Here is a 23,065-nt window from a genome sequence, read left to right on the forward strand (position 1 = left end):
TGACACACTAGTTTAACAGGTAGTAGTTCTGAGAGGTAATAAGATGTTCAAAGATAAATACATACCAAGAGAAGTTCAGAAGACTTTTGTTCCATTACTCTGTCACTACGACACTTCCTAGTAACAGATAAGACTTTTCTCAGATAACCTAACGTATTTATACAGAGCTAAACCTAATGTTTCTAAATCCTTTAATGTCTTAAGGGAAAAAATACTTCCTACATTTCCTGTATTTGAATAAAACCATTGGACTCCAGCGTATCAGTCAGTCTTCCTCTTAAAGAGTGATTATACAGGTAACACTTCCAGGCTACGCCTCCCTGAGTGGTGCTTCAGCCCAGAGTGGTGATCAAAAAAACCAACAAATAAGAAGATATACACCCAAAAGAAATTTCAACATGTTATCTAAAGTTGTTGTTTTTCTAAAACTTTTATCTCAAAGCACCATAAAGACGGCCAGTATCTCCCAGAGATTTCCTAAAGTTTAATTTTAGGATGATGATAGGTGATATTCAAAGGTGATACTCAAAACATTAACCACTGGTACAGCTGAAGTACTGCTTTCTCAGAACGAACACTAACTGAACAATCCATTCGGCCATCCTGAGACAAACTGGGTTAATGCCAGTCCAGCGTGTTTCCCTCCCTCCTGCTGCCTCAACTTGGACCTATTCTAATGTCTGCTTCCCCACACTTTCACCCACCATAAACTCCTTCAGTCCCACCCTGGCCAGCCTCTCATATTTCCTTCTTCCCCTTCCCCTTTCCTCCATATTCTCCTTCACTGAATCCCAAGAAGCAGGCAATATAGGATTCCTCCTTGGAGGAGTCAAAACAAAGAGACTGAATGAATATATCCAGAAGGTTTTAGGGAGCAGTGAAATGATGAACTGGGTACACACATAAACAATTTTTACCTTTGCCACATAAGAAAGCAGTAGTGTGGGGGTGCTATGACAATGGAGATTATATTTTACTACAGGGCTCAATGTGTTAAAAATGGGAACCCTCAGACCTTGTGTCTGGAAGGGAGGCATGGAGGGAGGAATAAAACAGGAGGAAAGGCCCTCTGCACTTGTATCACAAGATGCTACAGATCTTACCAGAAGTGACACTCTGCATTACTTAGGCCAACATCTTATGGTATTAGAAAATCAGAAAAATCAAAAACTGATTTTTTTTAATTCTAGTGTGATGGCCATAAGTTTTGGGTTCATAAAATATTTTATTAGGGAAGCTTATAAATACAATAAAGGAATATTCAGTAAAAGATAGTAAAGGGCATTGGAGAAAGAAGACAAATATATAGGACATTGTCTGCTTAATAATGTAACATTAAAGAAACTAAAAGTCAGCACAAAATGTAAAGCCCAACCATGAGGTTGTGCTTGCCGGCTCTCATCAAAATGCTTTCACCTGCAAGAGGCAGAGACTCCAACTAAAAATGACTTATACGATAAGGCCAATTACATAAGAAATTTCAGACTTGGATGGGTAACCCAGTGGTCTCAAGGACCTAGGACCTTTCCATGTTTTTGCCCTGCCTTTGTTGAAGTGTTCATTCATGACCCCTCATGGTAGCAAACTTGCTTAGCAGTTACAGATGCCAGCCACATCCAGGCATGGTCCAGAGACAAAGAAGGGAGGTATTTCAGACATCTCTCTTCAAAAGAAAGAAAATTTCTCCCCAAAGACCACCAGCAAGCAGTCCTTCCCACCCATTATCTAAGATTACTACCCTGGCTGTCAGAAAGGTGGCAAAATGAACCTTTATCACATATACTATATCTTCTACCCTAGACGGGAGTTCTGCCAGCAAGCAAGGTAGAAAGGAGACCTGCAGTGAGAAGAATATTGGGTAGGCAACATCCTGCAGCCTGAATCAACCCAAATCCTCCTCCCCAACAGGATGAAGCCCATGGAGTTCAAGGTCAAGATGTATATGGTACCTTCATACCTCACATTTCATATTCCCCTACCACTCACCTGTACTACTCCACCTAGAGCCTGTAATCCAGTTCCTCTCCATGTCAGTCTGTTCTACTCCTCCCTGGAACAAACTCTAAAAGTTGCTCAGATCTGAAGGCAACCACTGGGGACAGACATTGCCCAATAAATGCCCTGTTTGAGGCAAATGTAGAGAAGAAAAAAGAAGAGAAAAAAACCATAGCAAATAAAACAAATGCAGTAAGATAGAAAGAGGGGAGATATAAGAAGACAGAGAAAGCAAACAAATTTAAAAAAGGAACAAAGGAAGGCAGACAGGACCTGACTGTATCTCTCTAGACTAGTACTTGCCCATATCCATCTTAAAAACCCTCTCAACTTGTTGCAAAGTGTTCAACTTAAAACAATGACCTTCCCAGCAGAAAGGTCAACTGTTCATACTATGGATGTTCTAGACTTATCAGAGCTCCACGTACATGGTCTGGGTTCCCAAGGATCTAGTTTGAAGAATGAAAAATGGAAAAATATTTCTGAAGGCCTTCAAACCTTCTCACTTCAGATATAGAAAATGTAGCAACAGCTTGATAATTTCCATGACCCAAGGTCTTCGTGACATTCTATTCTCCCCAGCAGCATTATTGACAGCTCCTGAACATTCTGTTCTGGGACAGATGCACTAAATCCCAAAATTTGTAAGAGCACTTCATTTGTGTGCTCTTGCCTCCTTTTCTTCTGTTTTTCTTACAACACAGGATACCTTGAATCTTGAAACATTTCTTATAAACAAAGTAAGAGTATTGTAAAAATGATGTTATTTTTAGTGATATTTTCCACATAATAAAATGCAAAGAGCATTTTGGATCTGCATTTATAGAACTCTCAAGCATTTTTCCCCATCTATCATTAGCTAGTGTCATTTAAACTTCCAGGTATTAATGAGTTCCATAAAGATGCAGTTTGGGTGTGTTCCATAAACGATAGAAGCTGTATCACAGGGTTCCTGTCTCCAAAAAATGAGTCTGCCAAATGATTCTATGTTCCTGATTTCCAAAAGGCTGGGGAGAGGGGGAGGGAGAGAAGGAAGGAGAGGAGGGGAGAAGAAGGAGGAAGAGAAGAAAACTTCAAAAATACTAATACAAATATATTACTCTGTCTATAATGTGATGGGAACCCTTCATACACTACATCTTTACAGAAATCCCAACAAAATTCTCTTCCCAATCTACTACAAGTACAGAATGAATTGCTTCTATCTGAGGCTCCCCAGTACCAGAAGCCAAGGTAGTGCTTCCTCAGGAAATGGCCCAGGAAGACTCCCATCTACCTTCAGATGACGGGACACTGACTGTGGGTCTCTTAGGTTGTGTGTTAAGTCCGCCACCCTAGGAAACCTGGAGTACTTAAGGCAGTTCAGTTTTCTTTGTGTTTCAGTGAACAACTGAAGATCAATTCAGAAGACAACTTACTTGTGGGAGAGAGTCTAATCAAAAGAAATAATGGATAGCATTTGGAATTGTGCAAATATTTGATGTTCAAATAAATTAGTTCGCTGGTAGCCACTTCCAGAAATCAAAAACTAACTCTGAGGAAGCCCACACAGTTCTGTTATCCATTCATTCATTCATTTAATAAATACTTATTGAGTGCCTACTATAAGTCAAACACGATTCCAATCCTAGAAGTAACAGTGACAAATAATCAGACAAAAATTTTGCTCTCATGGAGTTTATATTCTAGTAGAGGTAACAGAGGACAGAAAAGCTAAAAACATAAAATGAATTGAATGCTAGACAGTGACAAGTGCTAAAGGCAAAACACAAATTAGGGAAGCAGGATATGCTACGAAGTGTTGGAATAATTAAAGGCCTCCCTGCAAAGGTGATTTTGACTAAAAACAGGAAGGAAGTAGAAAGTGAGACATGTGGGTAGACACTGAGGAAAGAGTGTTCCAGGCAGAGAGAACAGGTACAAGAGCCCTCAGACTAGAGTAAGCTTGGAAGATAGGATTAGTGTGACAGGAGCAGAGAGAGGAGGGTGAAGAGAGTAGTAAGGGACGAGGACAAAAAAATCCAGGGAGCCAGATCATTTTGATTTCTTCTAAAAAGGTAAAGGTGGAGTGGTAGAAAAATATGGGAAATGTTGTAGCATTAATTGAGCCAATGTGTGTAGACTGCCTAGCCTAGTGTTGAACACTAGGAGATCTTGAATTCCAGTGATTTTTTTCTCTTCCTTTAACAGTTTTCTCCACCTCATCATCCTCCATCCCCATCCTCTGGTTTCCCCAACCACCACTTTACATCCCCTACCATCATTTCTCCACCTTCCCTATAGTAAAGCTGCTCTCCTGCAGAGCTGTCACTTTGTAAAGGATATGATAAATGGTTCACACCACAGTGATAATAATCTCTTAAATTTCAGTGGGCTTCACACATTCTGGAAGACTCTGACTTGTATTGGCTCATTAGATCCTCAAAACATTCCTGCATGGTAGATGGTTTCTCTTCTTATTTAAAGGAAGAGCTCACCGTTCAGAGGCTAAGTGACCTATCTAGGGTTGCTCAGCCAACAGAAGGCAGAGTGAAACTAGAATTCAAGTTGCCTGCTCTCTCCTTCCTAAGTTACATAAAATATATTGGAAACACCAGTCTTAGAAAGGATGAAGGGCAGTGGCCTATATCAGGTACTTCTGGCAGCAGGACTGGACCAGCAACAGACTAGGTACTTCACTCTTACCACAGTTAGTGTTCACTGATCATGACGAAGCCTTGATGCTGTGAATTTAATTACATGAATAAGGAAAATGGAGTCACAAGGCAAAGCCCAGCATTCAGGTGAGTATGATTTTTACTAATCCCCTGTAACAACATCTCTTCTCCTGATTCTAAGTGCAGGGCCACCCTTTTAGCTCAGCAAAAGCCATGGGGAGAAAAAAATTCAGTCCATGAAATATACTTTAACCCAGGAGTCCCCTAAGTCATGGGTCAAATTTGACATTGAGCCAAGGTGATTAAGAAGGAGTTTGAAAACTCTAAGGTGTTTGCTCAAGAAAGAAATAAACTTTAAGTTAATTTTTGTTCATTCTAGAAGAGTCCATTCTTTTAAAGAAAATAAGACTATTGCATGGCTTGGGCTCTTTTCTGATGAAGCAACATGAGGGCAGAAGTGCCCTCAGGCCTGGATGGCTAGGTCCCTGCCCTGGACACCACACTGTAAAGAGCCCATGCTCGGGCCTCCCTCTAGTCATGCACCACCTCCAGCTACAGTCTAGGAGTGCACAAGGCCAAGGGGCATGTCTACCTAAGCCTGCACTGAACATGCTGATACTTGGGGCCTTGAAATACTCCTGCCCAAATACTCAGGGTCTGCCTTGTCCTCCCCACAGTGGACCGCACCCACAGTGTGCATATGATAAGGCCTGAGGATCACAATTTGCAGGGCACTGACAGAGCTCAGAGGTGCAGGCTGGAGTGGCCCCATGCATACTAGATGGAATCAGGATGATAAGAGAAGGGAAGAGATATGGCCCAGTACCTCCATTTGCACCCTTACCTGAGTCTTGCAGATGTAAGTAATGGTCTGCATGAAGGAACAGAGATGAACCAGTGAGCTCCTATCCTTCCTACTGAAAAACTACTCAAGGGTCTCAAAGTGTTTCCCCCTAGATTAAGTGCTTTTTATTTTTAGACCAACCATTTTTAATACAAAAACCCTTTAAACTACAAACTGCAATCACAACAGCATCAATGTAGCAGGGAGGAGATGGGGCACAGTGGGGAACATGGCAGGGGGAGGAAGGTTTTCAGGGTCTCTGATGCTTCCCTTGCCTTCAATCACCCTATGGCCTTTGAGAACATGAGGTCTCACATCTGTGAGGGTATATCAAGGCATCCAGAGACAAAAGGGCCCAGATGCTAACAGTGAGACAAACCGAACACAGCAGGTCTCTCCAATATGCCAATCATCTCACCATAACACAGCCTCCAGGTAAAACTGCAAGGTATAAACCTCCAGGTAAAGACCTAGTTAGGAGGTACTAGGAAGGTGGTTATAACTGAGACAAGAGTCAATAATTCCTCAGCATCCTTCTGATCACACCCTTAGGAACAGAGTTCTCCAGGGACTATTGGATTGAAAAGACCTAAAAACTGCCCCAGTATTACATAGCTGGCAGACCAGCAGTATCACCTTCACTTGGGACACATTTATGTTGATCCTGTTCTGCCCTTCAGAGTACTCTGCCATATTTATCAAAACCCTTGGCACCTAACTTTCTTCCCATCTTCTTTCCTTGTCCAGCACCTTCTTGGTGACTTCAGCATCCTTGCAGATCCCCTAACCTGAACCTCAGCTTTATAGTACTTTGACTTACTCATTCCTAGTGCCTTATACCTTCATGGACTTTGATAACATATGAACACATCCTGATCTTATAATTTCCAGAAATGGCCTCCATACCTCTGAAGTATTTCCCCTCAGAAACCTGCTCCCTGAGTCACCCACTATTCTACTACCTTTCCTCCTACAACCTGACCTGCCTTTCAGGCTATCATAATTTTGCACACACTGGGCTTCCTGCCTAGAAGGCCCTTGCTGTGTTTGTCTGATAGATCCTCCTCATCTATAAAAACTCAACTCAAACATTACTTTTTTGTTCAACATACATTGATTAAGCACTCTGTGGAAAAGGCACTGTGCTAGGCGGCAGGATTGCAAAATGAGTAGAATGTCTTCCTTTCTCTATAGCCACTAGCTCAGGAAACAAACAACACAAACAAACAACACAGGAATAAAACAGTACATTTAATTCCATCTGTGTCAGAATTCATCACCACTAGACCTGCCTTACAAGAAATGCTAAAGGGCATTCTTTAAGTAGAAATAAAAAGATGCTATTTAACTTTGTAAAAATCTATGCATGTATGTGTAAAACTCACTAGTAATAGTACATATACAAAGTCATATTCTATTGTAATAGTGGTATATAATTCACTTACAATTAGTTTAAAAGTTAAAAACCAAATATATTAAAAATAACAAAAATTACAATAATTTTTTATTGGATACACAATATAAAAAATATATAAATTAGAGGCGGGAGCCAAGATGGCGGCGTGAGTAGAGCAGTGGAAATCTCCTCCCAAAAACACATAGAGCTATGAAAATATAACAAAGAAAAATCTTCCTAAAATAGAGACCACAGGACACAGAACAACATCCAGCCCACATCCACACCTGCAAGAACCCAGCGCCTTGTGAAGGGGGTAAGATACAAGCCCCGGCCCGGCGGGACCCGAGCGCCCCTCCCCCCGGCCCCCGGCGGGTGGAGAGAAACCGGAGCAGTTTTTTTTTTTTTTTTTGGCGAACGCTTTTTGGAAGCCTTAGAGGGACGGGCCCCCGTTGCTGGGGAGGCAGGGTGGCGGGACCGGTGAGGAGGTGCCTGGGAACGGCGCCGGAGGACAAAGAATATCCCGCGTTTCTCCCTGCGAGACCTGGGGGCGGGTGCCTGAGACCGGTGCCTGAGGACGGAGGAGGTCGCGCGTTTTTCCCCTTTTTTTTTTCTCTTTTTGGCGAGCGCTTTTTGGAAGCCTTGAAGGGACGGGGACCCCAGTGCTAGGGAGGCACGGTGGCGGGACTGGTGAGCGGGTGGCTGGGACCGGCGCCTGAGGACAAAGAATATCCCCCGTTTTTCCCTGCGGGACCGGTGGGCGGGTGCCTGAGACCGGCACTTGAGGACAGAGGAAATCGCGCGTTTTTCCCCTTTTTTTTTTCTCTTTTCTGCGAGTGCTTTTTGGAAGCCTAAAAGGGACAGGGACCCCGGTGCTAGGGAGGCAGGGCGGCGGGACTGGTGAGCGGGTGCCTGGGACCGGCACCTGAGGACAAAGAATATCCCGCATTTTTCCCTGTGGGACCGGTGGGTGGGTGCCTGAGACCAGCACCTGAGGACGGAAGAAATCGCGCGTTTTTCCCCTTTTTCTTCTCTCTTTTTGCCGAGTGCTTTTTGGAAGCCTTGAAGGGACAGGGACCCCGGTGCTAGGGAGGCAGGGCGGCGGGACTGGTGAGCGGGTGCGTGGGACCAGTGCCTGAGGACCAAGAATATTGAGCGTTCCTTCCCTGCGGGACCGGTGGGTGGGTGCTTTTTGGAAGCCTTGAAAGGACAGGGACCCTGGTGCTAGGGAGACAGGGCAGCAGGACCAGTGAGCGGGTGCCTGGGACCGGCACCTGAGGACAAAAAAAAAAAAAAAAAAATCGCTTGTTTTTTCCTTTTTTTTCCTTTTTTTTTTTCTCTTTCTTTCTGTTCCCTCTCTCATTGTTGCTGTTGTTGTTTTGGTTTGGAGAGTGCTTTTTGGAAATCTTAAAGGGGCAGGACAGGTCACTTAGACCAGAAGCAGGGAATCTGGGGATCTCTGGGCACTCTAACCCCCTGGGCAGCAGGGAGCACAGAGGCCCCTTACGGACATAAATAGTCTCCTGGCTGATCCCCCTCCAACGGGGCTCCACCATTTTGGAGGAACAGCCCCAGCCAGGCCAAGCCCACAGCAACAGTGGAGATAAACCCCAAAGCAACTGGGCAGGAAGCAGAAGCCCTGTCTGCGCACAGCTGCCCAGCACAAGCCACTAGAGGTCGCTATTCTCCCAGGAAAAGGCTACAAACCAACAAGAAGGGAAGCTCTTCCAGCGGTCACTTGTACCAGCTCTGCAAACTATCTCTATCACCATGAAAAGGCAAAACTACAGGCAGACAAAGATCACAGAGACAACACCTGAGAAGGAGACAGACCTAACTAGTCCTCCTGAAAAAGAATTCAAAATAAAAATCATGAACATGCTGACAGAGATGCAGAAAAAAATGCAAGAGCAATGGGATGAGATGCAGAGAAAAATGCAAGAGCAGTGGGATGAGATGCAGAGAAAAATGCAAGAGCAGTGGGATGAAGTCCGGAAGGAGATCACAGATGTCAGGAAAGAGATCACAGAAGTGAAACAATCCCTGGAAGGATTTATAAGCAGAATGGATAAGATGCAAGAGGCCATTGAAGGAATAGAAGCCAGAGAACGGGAACGTATAGAAGCTGACATAGAGAGAGATAAAAGGATCTCCAGGAATGAAACAACACTAAGAGAAATATGTGACCAATACAAAAGGAAAAACATTCGTATTATAGGGATACCAGAAGAGGAAGAAAGAGGAAAAGGGATAGAAAGTGTCTTTGAAGAAATAATTGCTGAAAACTTCCCCAAACTGGGGGAGGAAATAATCGAACAGACCATGGAATTATACAGAACCCCCAACAGAAAGGATCCAAGGAGGACAACACCAAGACACATAATAATTAAAATGGCAAGGATCAAGGACAAGGAAAGAGTTTTAAAGGCAGCTAGAGAGAAAAAGGTCACCTATAAAGGAAAACCAATCAGGCTAACATCAGACTTCTCAACAGAAACCCTACAGGCCAGAAGAGAATGGCATGATATACTTAATGCAATGAAACAGAAGGGCCTTGAACCAAGGATACTGTATCCAGCACGACTATCATTTAAATATGATGGTGGGATCAAACAATTCCCAGACAAGCAAAAGCTGAGGGAATTTGCTTCCCACAAACCACCTCTACAGGGCATCCTACAGGGACTGCTCTAGATGGGAGCACCCCTAAAAAGAGCACAGAACAAAACACACAACATATGAAGAATGGAGGAGGAGGAATAAGAAGGGAGAGAAGAAAAGACTCTCCAGACAGTGTATATAACAGCTCAATAAGCGAGCTAAGTTAGGCAGTAAGATACTAAAGAAGCTAACTTTGAACCTTTGGTAACCATGAATCTAAAGCCTGCAATGGCAATAAGTACATATCTTTCAATAGTCACCCTAAATGTAAATGGACTTAATGCACCAATCAAAAGACATAGAGTAATAGAATGGATAAAAAAGCAAGACCCATCTATATGCTGCTTACAAGAAACTCACCTTAAACCCAAAGATAAGCATAGACTAAAAGTCAAGGGATGGAAAAACATATTTCAGGCAAACAACAGTGAGAAGAAAGCAGGGGTTGCAGTACTAATATCAGACAAAATAGACTTCAAAACAAAGAAAGTAACAAGAGATAAAGAAGGCCACTACATAATGATAAAGGGCTTAGTCCAACAAGAGGATATAACCATTCTAAATATATATGCACCCAATACAGGAGCACCAGCATATGTGAAGCAAATACTAACAGAACTAAAGAGGGAAATAGACTGCAATGCATTCATTGTAGGAGACTTCAACACACCACTCACCCCAAAGGATAGATCCACCGGGCAGAAAATAAGTAAAGACACACAGGCACTGAACAACACACTAGAACAGATGGACCTAATAGACATCTACAGAACTTTACATCCAAAAGCAACAGGATATACATTCTTCTCAAGTGCACATGGAACATTCTCCAGAATAGACCACATACTAGCTCACAAAAAGAGCCTCAGTAAATTCCACAATATTGAAATTCTACCAACCAATTTTTCAGACCACAAAGGTATGAAAGTAGAAATAAATTCTACAAAGAAAACAAAAAGGCTCACAAACACATGGAGGCTTAACAACATGCTACTAAATAATCAATGGATCAATGAACAAATCAAAATAGAGATCAAGGAATATATAGAAACAAATGACAACAACAACACTAAGCCCCAACTTCTGTGGGATGCAGCGAAAGCAGTCTTAAGAGGAAAGTATATAGCAATCCAGGCACACTTGAAGAAGGAAGAACAATCCCAAATGAATAGTCTAACATCACAATTATTAAAACTGGAAAAAGAAGAACAAATGAGGCCTAAAGTCAGCAGAAGGAGGGACATAATAAAGATCAGAGAAGAAATAAACAAAATTGAGAAGAATAAAACAATAGCAAAAATCAACGAAACCAAGAGCTGGTTCTTTGAGAAAATAAACAAAATAGATAAGCCTCTAGCCCAACTTATTAAGAGAAAAAGAGAGTCAACACAAATCAACATAATCAGAAATGAGAATGGAAAAATCACGACAGACTCCACAGAAATACAAAGAATTATTAAAGACTACTATGAAAACCTATATGCCAACAAGCTGGAAAACCTAGAAGAAATGGACAACTTCCTAGAAAAATACAACCTCCCAAGACTGACCAAGGAAGAAACACAAAAGTTAAACAAACCAATTACAAGCAAAGAAATTGAAACAGTAATCAAAAAACTACCCAAGAACAAAACCCCGGGGCCGGACGGATTTACCTCGGAATTTTATCAGACACACAGAGAAGACATAATACCCATTCTCCTTAAAGTGTTCCACAAAATAGAAGAAGAGGGAATACTCCCAAACTCATTCTATGAAGCCAACATCACCCTAATACCAAAACCAGGCAAAGACCCCACCAAAAAAGAAAATTACAGACCAATATCCCTGATGAACGTAGATGCAAAAATAATCAATAAAATATTAGCAAACAGAATTCAACAGTATATCAAAAGGATCATACACCATGACCAAGTGGGGTTCATCCCAGGGATGCAAGGATGGTACAACATTCGAAAATCCATCAACATCATCCACCACATCAACAAAAAGAAAGACAAAAACCACATGATCATCTCCATAGATGCTGAAAAAGCATTTGACAAAATTCAACATCCATTCATGATAAAAACTCTCAGCAAAATGGGAATAGAGGGCAAGTACCTCAACATAATAAAGGCCATATATGATAAACCCACAGCCAGCATTATACTGAACAGCGAGAAGCTGAAAGCATTTCCACTGAGATCGGGAACCAGACAGGGATGCCCACTCTCCCCACTGTTATTTAACATAGTACTGGAGGTCCTAGCCACGGCAATCAGACAAAACAAAGAAATACAAGGAATCCAGATTGGTAAAGAAGAAGTTAAACTGTCACTATTTGCAGATGATATGATACTGTACATAAAAAACCCTAAAGACTCCACTCCAAAACTACTAGAACTGATATCGGAATACAGCAAAGTTGCAGGATACAAAATCAACACACAGAAATCTGTAGCTTTCCTATACACTAACAACGAATCAATAGAAAGAGAAATCAGGAAAACAATTCCATTCACCATTGCATCAAAAAGAATAAAATACCTAGGAATAAACCTAACCAAGGAAGTGAAAGACTTATACTCTGAAAACTACAAGTCACTCTTAAGAGAAATTAAAGGGGACACTAATAAATGGAAACTCATCCCATGCTCATGGCTAGGAAGAATTAATATCGTCAAAATGGCCATCCTGCCGAAAGCAATATACAAATTTGATGCAATCCCTCTCAAATTACCAGCAACATTCTTCAATGAATTGGAACAAATAATTCAAAAATTCATATGGAAACACCAAAGACCCCGAATAGCCAAAGCAATCCTGAAAAAGAAGAATAAAGTAGGGGGGATCTCACTCCCCAACTTCAAGCTCTACTACAAAGCCATAGTAATCAAGACAATTTGGTACTGGCACAAGAACAGAGCCACAGACCAGTGGAACAGATTAGAGACCCCAGAAATTAACCCAAACATATATGGTCAATTAATATTTGATAAAGGAGCCATGGACATACAATGGCAAAATGACAGTCTCTTCAACAGATGGTGCTGGCAAAACTGGACAGCTACATGTAGGAGAATGAAACTGGACCATTGTCTAACCCCATATACAAAGGTAAACTCAAAATGGATCAAAGACCTGAATGTAAGTCACGAAACCATTAAACTCTTGGAAAAAAACATAGGCAAAAACCTCTTAGACATAAACATGAGTGATCTCTTCTTGAACATATCTCCCCGGGCAAGGAAAACAACAGCAAAAATGAGCAAGTGGGACTACATTAAGCTGAAAAGCTTCTGTACAGCGAAAGACACCATCAATAGAACAAAAAGGAACCCTACAGTATGGGAGAATATATTTGAAAATGACAGATCTGATAAAGGCTTGACGTCCAGAATATATAAAGAGCTCACACGCCTCAACAAACAAAAAACAAATAACCCAATTAAAAAATGGGCAGAGGAACTGAACAGACAGTTCTCCAAAAAAGAAATACAGATGGCCAAGAGACACATGAAAAGATGCTCCACATCGCTAATTATCAGAGAAATGCAAATTAAAACTACAATGAGGTATCACCTCACACCAGTAAGGATAGCTGCCATCCAAAAGACAAACAACAACAAATGTTGGCGAGGCTGTGGAGAAAGGGGAACCCTCCTACACTGCTGGTGGGAATGTAAATTAGTTCAACCATTGTGGAAAGCAGTATGGAGGTGCATCAAAATGCTCAAAACAGACCTACCATTTGACCCAGGAATTCCACTCCTAGGAATTTACCCTAAGAACGCAGCAATCAAGTTTGAGAAAGACAGATGCACTCTTATGTTTATCGCAGCACTATTTACAATAGCCAAGAATTGGAAGCAACCTAAATGTCCATCTGTAGATGAATGGATAAAGAAGATGTGGTACATATACACAATGGAATACTACTCAGCCATAAGAAGTGGAAAAATCCAACCATTTGCAGCAACATGGATGGAGCTGGAGAGTATTATGCTCAGTGAAATAAGCCAAGCGGAGAAAGAGAAATACCAAATGATTTCACTCATCTGAGGAGTATAGGAACAAAGGAAAAACTGAAGGAACAAAACAGCAGCAGAATTACAGAACCCAAAAATGGACTAACAGGTACCAAAGGGAAAGGAACTGGGGAGGATGGGTGGGCAGGGAGGGATAAGGGGGGGGAAGAAGAAGAGGGGTATTAAGATTAGCATGCATGGGGGGGAGGGAGAAAGGGGAGGGTGGGCTGCACAACACAGAGAGGACAAGTAGTGACTCTACCACATTTTGCTAAGCTGATGGACAGTAACCCTAATGTGGTTGTTAGGGGGGACCTGATATAGGGGAGAGCATAGTAAACATAGTATTCTTCAGGTAAGTGTAGATTAAAAATTTAAAAAAAAAAAAAGAAAGAAAGAAAGAAAAGGGGGATTACTCCTTAACAGGATAAAACTATTGGTAAATCAAAGATCAACGCATGCTTTAAATATCCTTAATGTTGATCACTTAAAGGGTGTCAGATGATCAGCTATGGAGGTACTCTTTTCTGATAATATTCCTTTCTCTTAATTAAAAAAAAAAAAAAAAAAAAAGCAGTTACTGTGTGCTGACCTCCAATGAGTTCTGCACAGTGGTATAGAGGGCATGTCAAAGTGTGGGCAAAGGGTCTGTTTGTTTCTACGCAGAAGATCAAGGCCTAGCTTGGATACCCAGAAAATGAACTAAGATACGATATGAGGAGGAGCTTCCGGCATCAGCACTCTCTGGAGGACTCGTGCCGGGGGATGATCATCAAAAAGCCTCCACAGGGATCCGGACGATGCTGCGGTTGTGGCTGCATCCAGCCCACCGTCTCCTGGACTTGCCATAAGAAGGACGAGGGAGATGTCTAGGCTGGCATGTGCATACAGTGAGACAACGAATTTGACTGGATCTGTACTGTTGGAACTCAACCAGGAGTTGGGAGGGGTGCAAGTTGTAGCACCCCAAAATCTCATGACTATAGACTATCTATGGTTAAAAGAACATATGGGATGTGAACAGATCCCAGAAATGGGCTGCTTTAATTTGTCTGATGGTTCAAGTACAGTTGGAAAATATCCATCATATCATAGATAAATTTTCACAAATGCCTAGGGTGCCTAAATGGTTTTCTTGGCTTCACTGGAGATGGCTGGTAATTATAGATTTGCTTTGTTTATGTCACCATATTCCTATTATGTTAATATGTGTGTGCAAATTAGTTAGTAGTTTAAAACCTATACATACTTAAGGTACTATACAAGAAGATATGTCAAAGAAATAATCAATCCTCCCAAGTTTCCTTCATATGCTACATCTATAGCTTTTCTTCTTCCTTCCTAATTACAAACCTTAAATAGAATTCGTGCCTCATATCGAATTTACCGAGTATCATAATTCCTCCAGGTGGTAAAGATACATCGAGACAAGTGCTGGGCATAGAAGCCACAGGGCATAAATCTGCAAAGAAGTAAAAAGCTAACCTTTGCAAACAATATGGCTTCTCTCTCACTTACCAACTTTACATTTCCCTGTATGGCCCCGGAAGATGACTGGTTAGCCAGAGACGGGTAAGATTCCTCAAGGGAGGAACAACCTAAGACAGGCACAGTCGCAGGGGGGCCATCAGGTGAGAATTTGGGGATCAACAGAGGTGAGGCTCAGAACCTCACCCCCCCTGCTTTGAGAGAAATCTTCTGCATCCGTGGATGTCTTGCTGCCCTTGTCTAGCCTGGATTAATACTTAGTCCATAGGCACACACCTGATCATCTGATCATCTACATTTGCCTTCTTACAGCACTAAACTATGTTTTCTACCTTTATCTTGCATCTACCTACCACTTCAGCATTTTATTAAAAATAAAAATAATAATAATAATAGGAGAAATGTGGGATCAACATATAAATCAAGTACAAAAATCAAATGAATATTCATATTTGACCTGATGGTTTATAGGTCATATTGCATGATCAAAACCGAAAGTTTCTGTGATGAATGCCCTTGTACTGTTCACCATGTAAGAATTTATTCACTCTGTAAGAATTCGTTCACCATGTAAGAACTTGTTCGTTATGCTTCAGAAGATTGGAGACTGACGAGAATTAGGCTTGAGATGGATTAATGATTGTACATTGAGCATTGACCCCCCTATACTGAATTTTATTGTTGTTAACAACCATTTGATCAATAAATATGAGAGATGCCCTCTCAAAAAAAAAAAAAAAACACAAAAAAAAAAAATAAATAAAAAAATAAAAGCTTTAAATCTAGAAAAAGCCTCCACGAGCAAATACCAGCATACTCAATAAACAGCTGCATAAGACCCTTAAAAAAAAAAAAAAAAAAAAAAATATAAAATAGGCAACCATCACACATATTCTGTCTCAGGGCTTCTATATGGAGTCAGATGATATTTCAGTTTTGGATAGTGGCTCCCAGTACTATAAGAACTGGTAGACATTTTTCTCTATCACAAATACAACATTATAAGAAGGGGTGGTGAGATACATCATGTATGTGACCTTTCAGAATGATTTCAGGTGCCTCAGGAGATTTCATATGATCACAAAGCCCAAGGCTGTATCACCTGCTAACGTGGCATATTTTGCTTGTGGCAAAAATAGACATGGGATTTAAAACAGAAGGATGAGGTATAAAAGGCATTTATAGGGAGTCTAGTACAGTAGTCTCAACTTAGTTTGCATATTAGAATCACTTGAGAAAAATCCTGAGACCCATGGCATAGGCCACACCAATTAATTCAGAATCTCTGGAGTATGACACAGGTGTCAGCTTTTTAAAAAATTCGGAGATGATTCCTATGTGCAGTCAGGTTTGAAAACTTAACCAATTTTGCTATGGAAAAAGTGATATTTGAGCTTATAAGAAATGCAGAATCTCAGATCCCATTCACAGATCTACTTAATTAGAATCCACATTTTAATAAGATCCCAGGGTCATTCCTCTGCACAATCAAGTTTGAGAAGCACTGAGTTAGATACAGGGGTGTAGATACATTTCTCTGCACAATCAAGTTTGAGAAGCACTGAGTTAGATACAGGGGTGTAGATACAGTGAAGGTTCCTACGGCCAGGATTCTCATCTGGCCCTGGTTTGGCTTGCTCACTACACACGTGTGGGCAATACGTTGTAATTGACTCTATATAAAGAGCTCCACCCAGTGCTCTGAGCGGCTTGGGTGCAAGGCTTCAGAAGGGCAGAGATGAGGCTGGTGGTGGTAGCACCAAGGACAGAGACTGAGACAGCTGCAGGGATGGAGAGGCCCAGGGGCAGAGACCGGTATGATGCATGCCTACTAGCTCTGAGTAGACAGGGTTCTAGTGATTGACCTGCCACTGTGGAAATAAAGTTGGGTATAAATCCTTTCACCCCAAGAACAGTCCACTTGTCATTTTTTCGGTCTCGTTGAATCCATAGTGAACTTGTCCAAGGTTGAAACCGATTGGCAAGACAAGGGGGTAGCAAATATTTTCTGGCACAGACCAGAGAGGAGACATTTTAGCCTTTATGGGCTGCATAATCTCTTCTACAACATCTCAACCTGATAGTGCCAAAGTAGCCACAGACAATACATAAATGAACGAGCATGGGCATGTTCCAGTAATCTTAGTTACAAAAAGAGGTGGTTTGCCAACCCTTTACCATACCATACGTGCACATTTAGAAACAAATCACCTTAACATTTATTCAGTTCTTCATAGAATAAAAACCACTCATGACAAATAATTATGAATTAAGCAAAGTAACTAGCTTTACTCAATATATATTGAAATATATATTGAGAAATAGTGCACAGTAAGATTTAAATAATCCTACTTCTTTTTATATTTAGCTTCAACTACTGATGACGAATTCAAAAGCAAATAATTTTGGTCTATTTTAACCAATCGTGATTGTCCTCACCAATGTAGTATAACAAAACATTCTTATTCAGGAAATGTGTGAGAATATATATGCACATGTAAAAGGTATGTGATTTTTAAATAAAACTTAGTGATTTATAAATCTGTTAGAAATGGACACAAAATACCTTCTGCGGTATACTGAAAGCGATAAATTGAAATTTTGTAATATGGAATTCTTTAAAGAAGTATTAAAAGATATAATGCCTAAAAAAAAAATATATATATATATATATATATAAATTATAACATCAATAACCTAAAATGTGATGGGGATAAGGAGTATCCTTACCAGCTTACTAGGTTCTTACCAGCTTAAACACAACGTTAAAAATGTAAGATATTTATGTAAGCCTCATGGTATCCACAAAGGAAAAACCTGTATATAGTACATATACAACAGATTAGGATAAAGGAGTAAAAGCATAACCACTACAAAAGTCATCAAATCACAAAGGAAGACAGCAAGATAAGAAAGAAGAAACAAAGGATCTACAGAACATTCGGAAAACAATAAACGAAATGGCAATAGTAATCCCTTACCGATCAGTAATTACTTTAAACAAATAGATTAAATTATTTAATCAAAAGACATAGAATGGCTGAATGGATTAAAAAAAAACATGATCCAACAATATGTTGCCTACAGAGACTCACTTTAGCTTTCACATAGACTGAAAGTGAAAGGATGGAAAAAGGTATTTTAAACAAAAGGCAACTAAAAGAAAGCAGGGATAACTATAATTACAACAACAAAAAACTTTAAGCTAAAAATAGTCAAAGGAGCCAAAGAAGACCATTACATTATGATAAAGGGGTCAATCTATCAAGAAGATAGAAGCTATAACTGTAAGTATTTATGTACCCAACATCATAGTATATAAGTATATAAAGCAAATGCTTACAGAACAAAAAAAGGCAAAATTGCCTACAGAGACTCACTTTGACAATGGATAGATCAGACAGAGAATCAAGAATATAGATCTGAATACTTTATACCAAATAGACTGACAGACTTATACAGAACATTCGATCCAACAGTACCAGAATACACATTCTTCTCAAGTGCACACAGAACATTTTCTAAGATATTTCATATGCTAGGCCATAAAAAAAAATCAACGAATTCAAGAAGACAGAAGTTACATCAGATATTATTGCTGACTACAGTGGTATGAAACTAGAAATCAATAACAGGAGGAAAGCTGGAAAATTCAAAAATACATTGAAGTCAAATAACACACTCCTGAATGTGCAATGAATAAAGAAGAAATCAAAAGGGAAATTTTTTTAAACCTTGAGACAAATAAAAATGGAAAGACAACATACTAAAACTTGTGGTATGCAACAAAAGCAGTTCCAAGAGGGAAGTGTAAAGCCCTAAATGCCTACATTAAGAAAAAAGGAAGATCTCAAACAACCCAACTTTATATCTCAAAAAACTATATAAGCACAAAGTTAGCAGAAGGAAGGAAATAAAGATGAGAGCAGATAAATGAAAGAGGGACTAGCATAGCAAAAGATTAACAAAACAGAATAAACAAAGATAATAACCTTAAGCTAATCAAGAAAAAAAAGAGAGGACCCAAATAAAATTATAAATGAAAGAAGAGAACATTACAATTGATACCACAGAAATACAAAGGATTATGAGAGACTATTATGAACAACTATACTCCAACAAATTGGACAACCTTGAAGAAATATTAAACAATTATAAACATACAACCTATCAAGACTAAATCATGACAAAATAGAAAATCTGAATGGACAAATAAGGAGATTGAATCAATAATCAAAAACCTCTCAACAAAGAAAATCCCAGAGCCAGATGGTTTCACTGGTGAATTAGATCAAACATTTAAGGAAGAATTTAGGCCATCTTCCTAAAACTCTTTTATAGAATTGAGAATGAAGGAACATTCCCAAACTCATTTTATGAGGCCAGTATTACCTGATGCCAGATAAGGGCTACAAGAAAAGAAAATTATAGGCCAATATCCCTGATGAATATAGATACAAAAATTCTAGCAAAATTTTAGCAAACTGAATTACTATTAATTAATTAATATGCTATTAAAATGTTCATATACCATGACCAAGTGGGAGTCATTCCTGGGATCAATAAATATGCTACATCATATTAATAGATTGAAAAATAAAATCCATGATCTCAATAGATACATTAAAAAGTTGACAAATTGAACATCTATATTCATGATTAAAATGCTCAACAAACTGGATATAGAAGGATCATATCTCAACATAATAAAGGCCATATATGACATGTCCACACCTAACGTCATACTCAATAGTGAAAAATTGGCAGCTTTTCCTCTAAGACCCTAAGATCAAGAATAAGATAGATGTACCTACTCTCACCACTGCTATTCAACCTAGTATGAGAAGTCTTAGCCAAGCAATCAGGCAAGAAAAAGAAATAAAAGGATTCAAAACTGGAAAGGAAGAAGTAAAATTGTCTCCATTTGCCAATGATGGATTTTTATATACAGAAAATTCTAAAGACTCCACCTAAAAACTGTTAGAGCTAACCAACTAATTCAGTGAAGCTACAGGATACAAAAATCAGTTGCATTTCCATAAAAAAATTATCTGAAACAGAAATAAAGAAAACAGTTCCATTAACAATAGCCTCAAAAATAATAAAATACTTAGAAATAAATTTAACCAAGAAGGTAAAAGTTCTGTACACTGAGAAGTATAAGACACTGAAAGAAATTGAAGAAGACAAAAATAAATGGAAAGATATTCCATGTTCACAGATTGGAATAATTAATGTTGTTAATGTCCATCCTATCCAAAGGCATCTCTAGATTCAATGCAATCTCTATCAAGATTCCAATGGCATTTTTTACAGAAATAGAAAAAAAAATCCTTAAATTTGTATGGAACCACAAAAAAAAAAAAATTTGCCAAAGCAGTCTTGAGAAAGAAGAACAAAGCTGGAGATATCACCCTGCCTAATTTCAAAGCTATATTACAAAGCTATAGTAATTAAATTGGCATAAGAAGACACATAGAGCAATGAAGCAGAATTCAAAACCCAGAAATAAACCCATGTGTATGTAATCAACAAATATTTGACAAGGGAGTCAAAAAGAACTCAATGGGGAAAAGATAGTCTCTTCAGTAAACGGTGCTGGGAAAACTGGATATTCACATACTAAAGAATGAAACTAGATTCCTATCTTCACAATTCACAACCAATTAACTCAGAATAAGTCTTGAATATTAAGACTTGAAGCCATGAAACTCCTAGAAGAAAACAGAAAAAGTTCCTTGACATTGAACTTGGCAATGATTTTTTGGATTTGACACCTAAAGCACAAGCAACAAAAGCAAAAATAAACAAATGGGACTTAAAAACTAAAGAGCTTCTTCACAGAAAAAAAAATGAAAAAGCAGCATAGGAATGGGAGAAAATATTCGCAAACCATGTATCTGATAAGGATCAATATTCAAAATATATAAAGAGTTCACACAATTCAATCACAAAAAAACACAAATAATCCCTATTAAAAATAGGTAAAAGACTTGAATAGACATTTTTCCAAAGAAGATATTCAAACAGCCAACAGGTATATGAAAATGTGCTCAACATCACTAATCATCAGGGAAATGCAAATCAAAACCACAATGAGATACCACCTTACACCTGTTAGAATGGCTATTCTCAAAAAGACAAGAGGTAAGAGCTGGCAAGGGTGGGCACTACTTGTGGAAACATAAATTGGTACAGCCACTATGGAAAACAGAATAGACTTCCATCAAAAAATTAAAAATAGAACTACCATATGAGCCAGCAACCCATTTCTGGGTATGGATCCATAGAAAATGAAATCCCTCCCATGCTCATTGCATCTCATCACCTCACCTGCACACAGGTTCCCATAAGCGCAGACAGACTCTGGTGTAACTGCCTCTATCACCGGCCCGACATAAGGAGGCAGGATAAGGGAATGCTCAGGGTACGGGCATATGGATGTTGCTACTCTGGCTTCTCACTTTGGCTCTGGAGCTGTCCTCATACTTCCCTGACACTTTCTGGTACTACTGCTTTCCTGCCCATAGAGGCAGGCAGTCTTCACCCAAGCAATGTGAGGAAGAGTAAGGCCACACTAGAAATCTCTCTGCCAGCCAATCCCTTGGATATCCCTGGCCTTCCTCCTCTCCAGTCATCATTCCTCCCACTCAGGCAGCCAAACACATTCATCTCCCTAAGAGTTCTCACAGTTTTTGCATTAGTTAATGAAAATGGTTGAGATCCACCAATCTTTCTTTCCTGTGACATCTCCATTGTTGGATTCAGAGGAGAATGCCAACACCATGCAAAGACTGAGCCATATGGAACGCCAGGTATATTAAGGCTATACGATAAAAACTTTGTCAAGAAAAACAATTTGAAATACACTGTAAGACAGAGTATTGATTACTGAGCTTAGAGCTGGGTTACATGCCAACTCCCAGTTCAGACTACACAGCTCTCCTGACTATCCTCAAAGAAAGAATTTCAGAATCAATTTAATTTAACCAAAGCTCACGAAGGGCACTAGAAAGAGAATATCTGACTATTTTCAATAATTGCTTAAGGGAAATAACTCTTGAAAGGACTGAACAGTCACAGAAAAATATCCCATGAGACATAGTCCCTGCCCTCATCAAATTGACCTTTTCTTTTAAGGCATCTTTTCAATCTTCCATAGCTCTCTATCTATTCCTTTACCTCCCTCATACCAAATCTTTGTCTATTCTAATTTTATTTATTCTGTTCTAATAGAAAGATACAGACAATGGCTAGGATAAAGAGTCTTTCATGGGTTCTCACATTAGAAAGCTATAATCCAGTTCCTTTGATGAATTCTGGATAAATACTAATTACTCAGATTGAGCAAGACACTCCCCATGGCTCAGTTATGGAAATTCTAGATTATAGAGGACAAAATCAAGCTCCTTTTCTCTCAGCATTTGCACAGTCCCCTATGGAAAATTGAGCTAAGCAACCATGACTTGATTCTCCTGGAAATTCGCCCTGCTAGAGACTTTATTTTCTTCTAATTAAATAGTATAAATTTAAAAACCAAATCACCTCCAGATAAATGGCAGAAATGTTCCTCATACAAAGCTGTTGAGTAAGCATGAAATAAAAATGCTGTCATTATTATGTTAATGATAAGATGGAAAATAAATCTCTAATATATTGAATATCACAAGACTTCCCCAAATACCTTGATAGTAAAACAGGGATGCAAGACCATCATCACAGGTTGTGAAGATTAAAAACAATGAAGGATGTCCTGACCTATCAATAACAATATAATCCCAGCGATAATGAGCATTTCCTATTTCTCCTCCTTTCTATGGTTCTAGACCTGAATAGAAGACTCCCATGCAGACACACACTCGTACAACATCATCATAGAATGTTTTCCTTCTCAGCCTTTACCTTTATCCCCTACCCTACTCCCAACCTGTGGCAAAAACTCTACCACCCATGATTCTCCCAATGAGAAAAACATCTACTAAGACTCCAACCACCTAGCCAAAAAAGAAAGTTA

This window comes from Manis javanica, chromosome 1 (assembly GCF_040802235.1).
Source record: "Manis javanica isolate MJ-LG chromosome 1, MJ_LKY, whole genome shotgun sequence".
Lineage (NCBI taxonomy): Eukaryota > Metazoa > Chordata > Mammalia > Pholidota > Manidae > Manis > Manis javanica.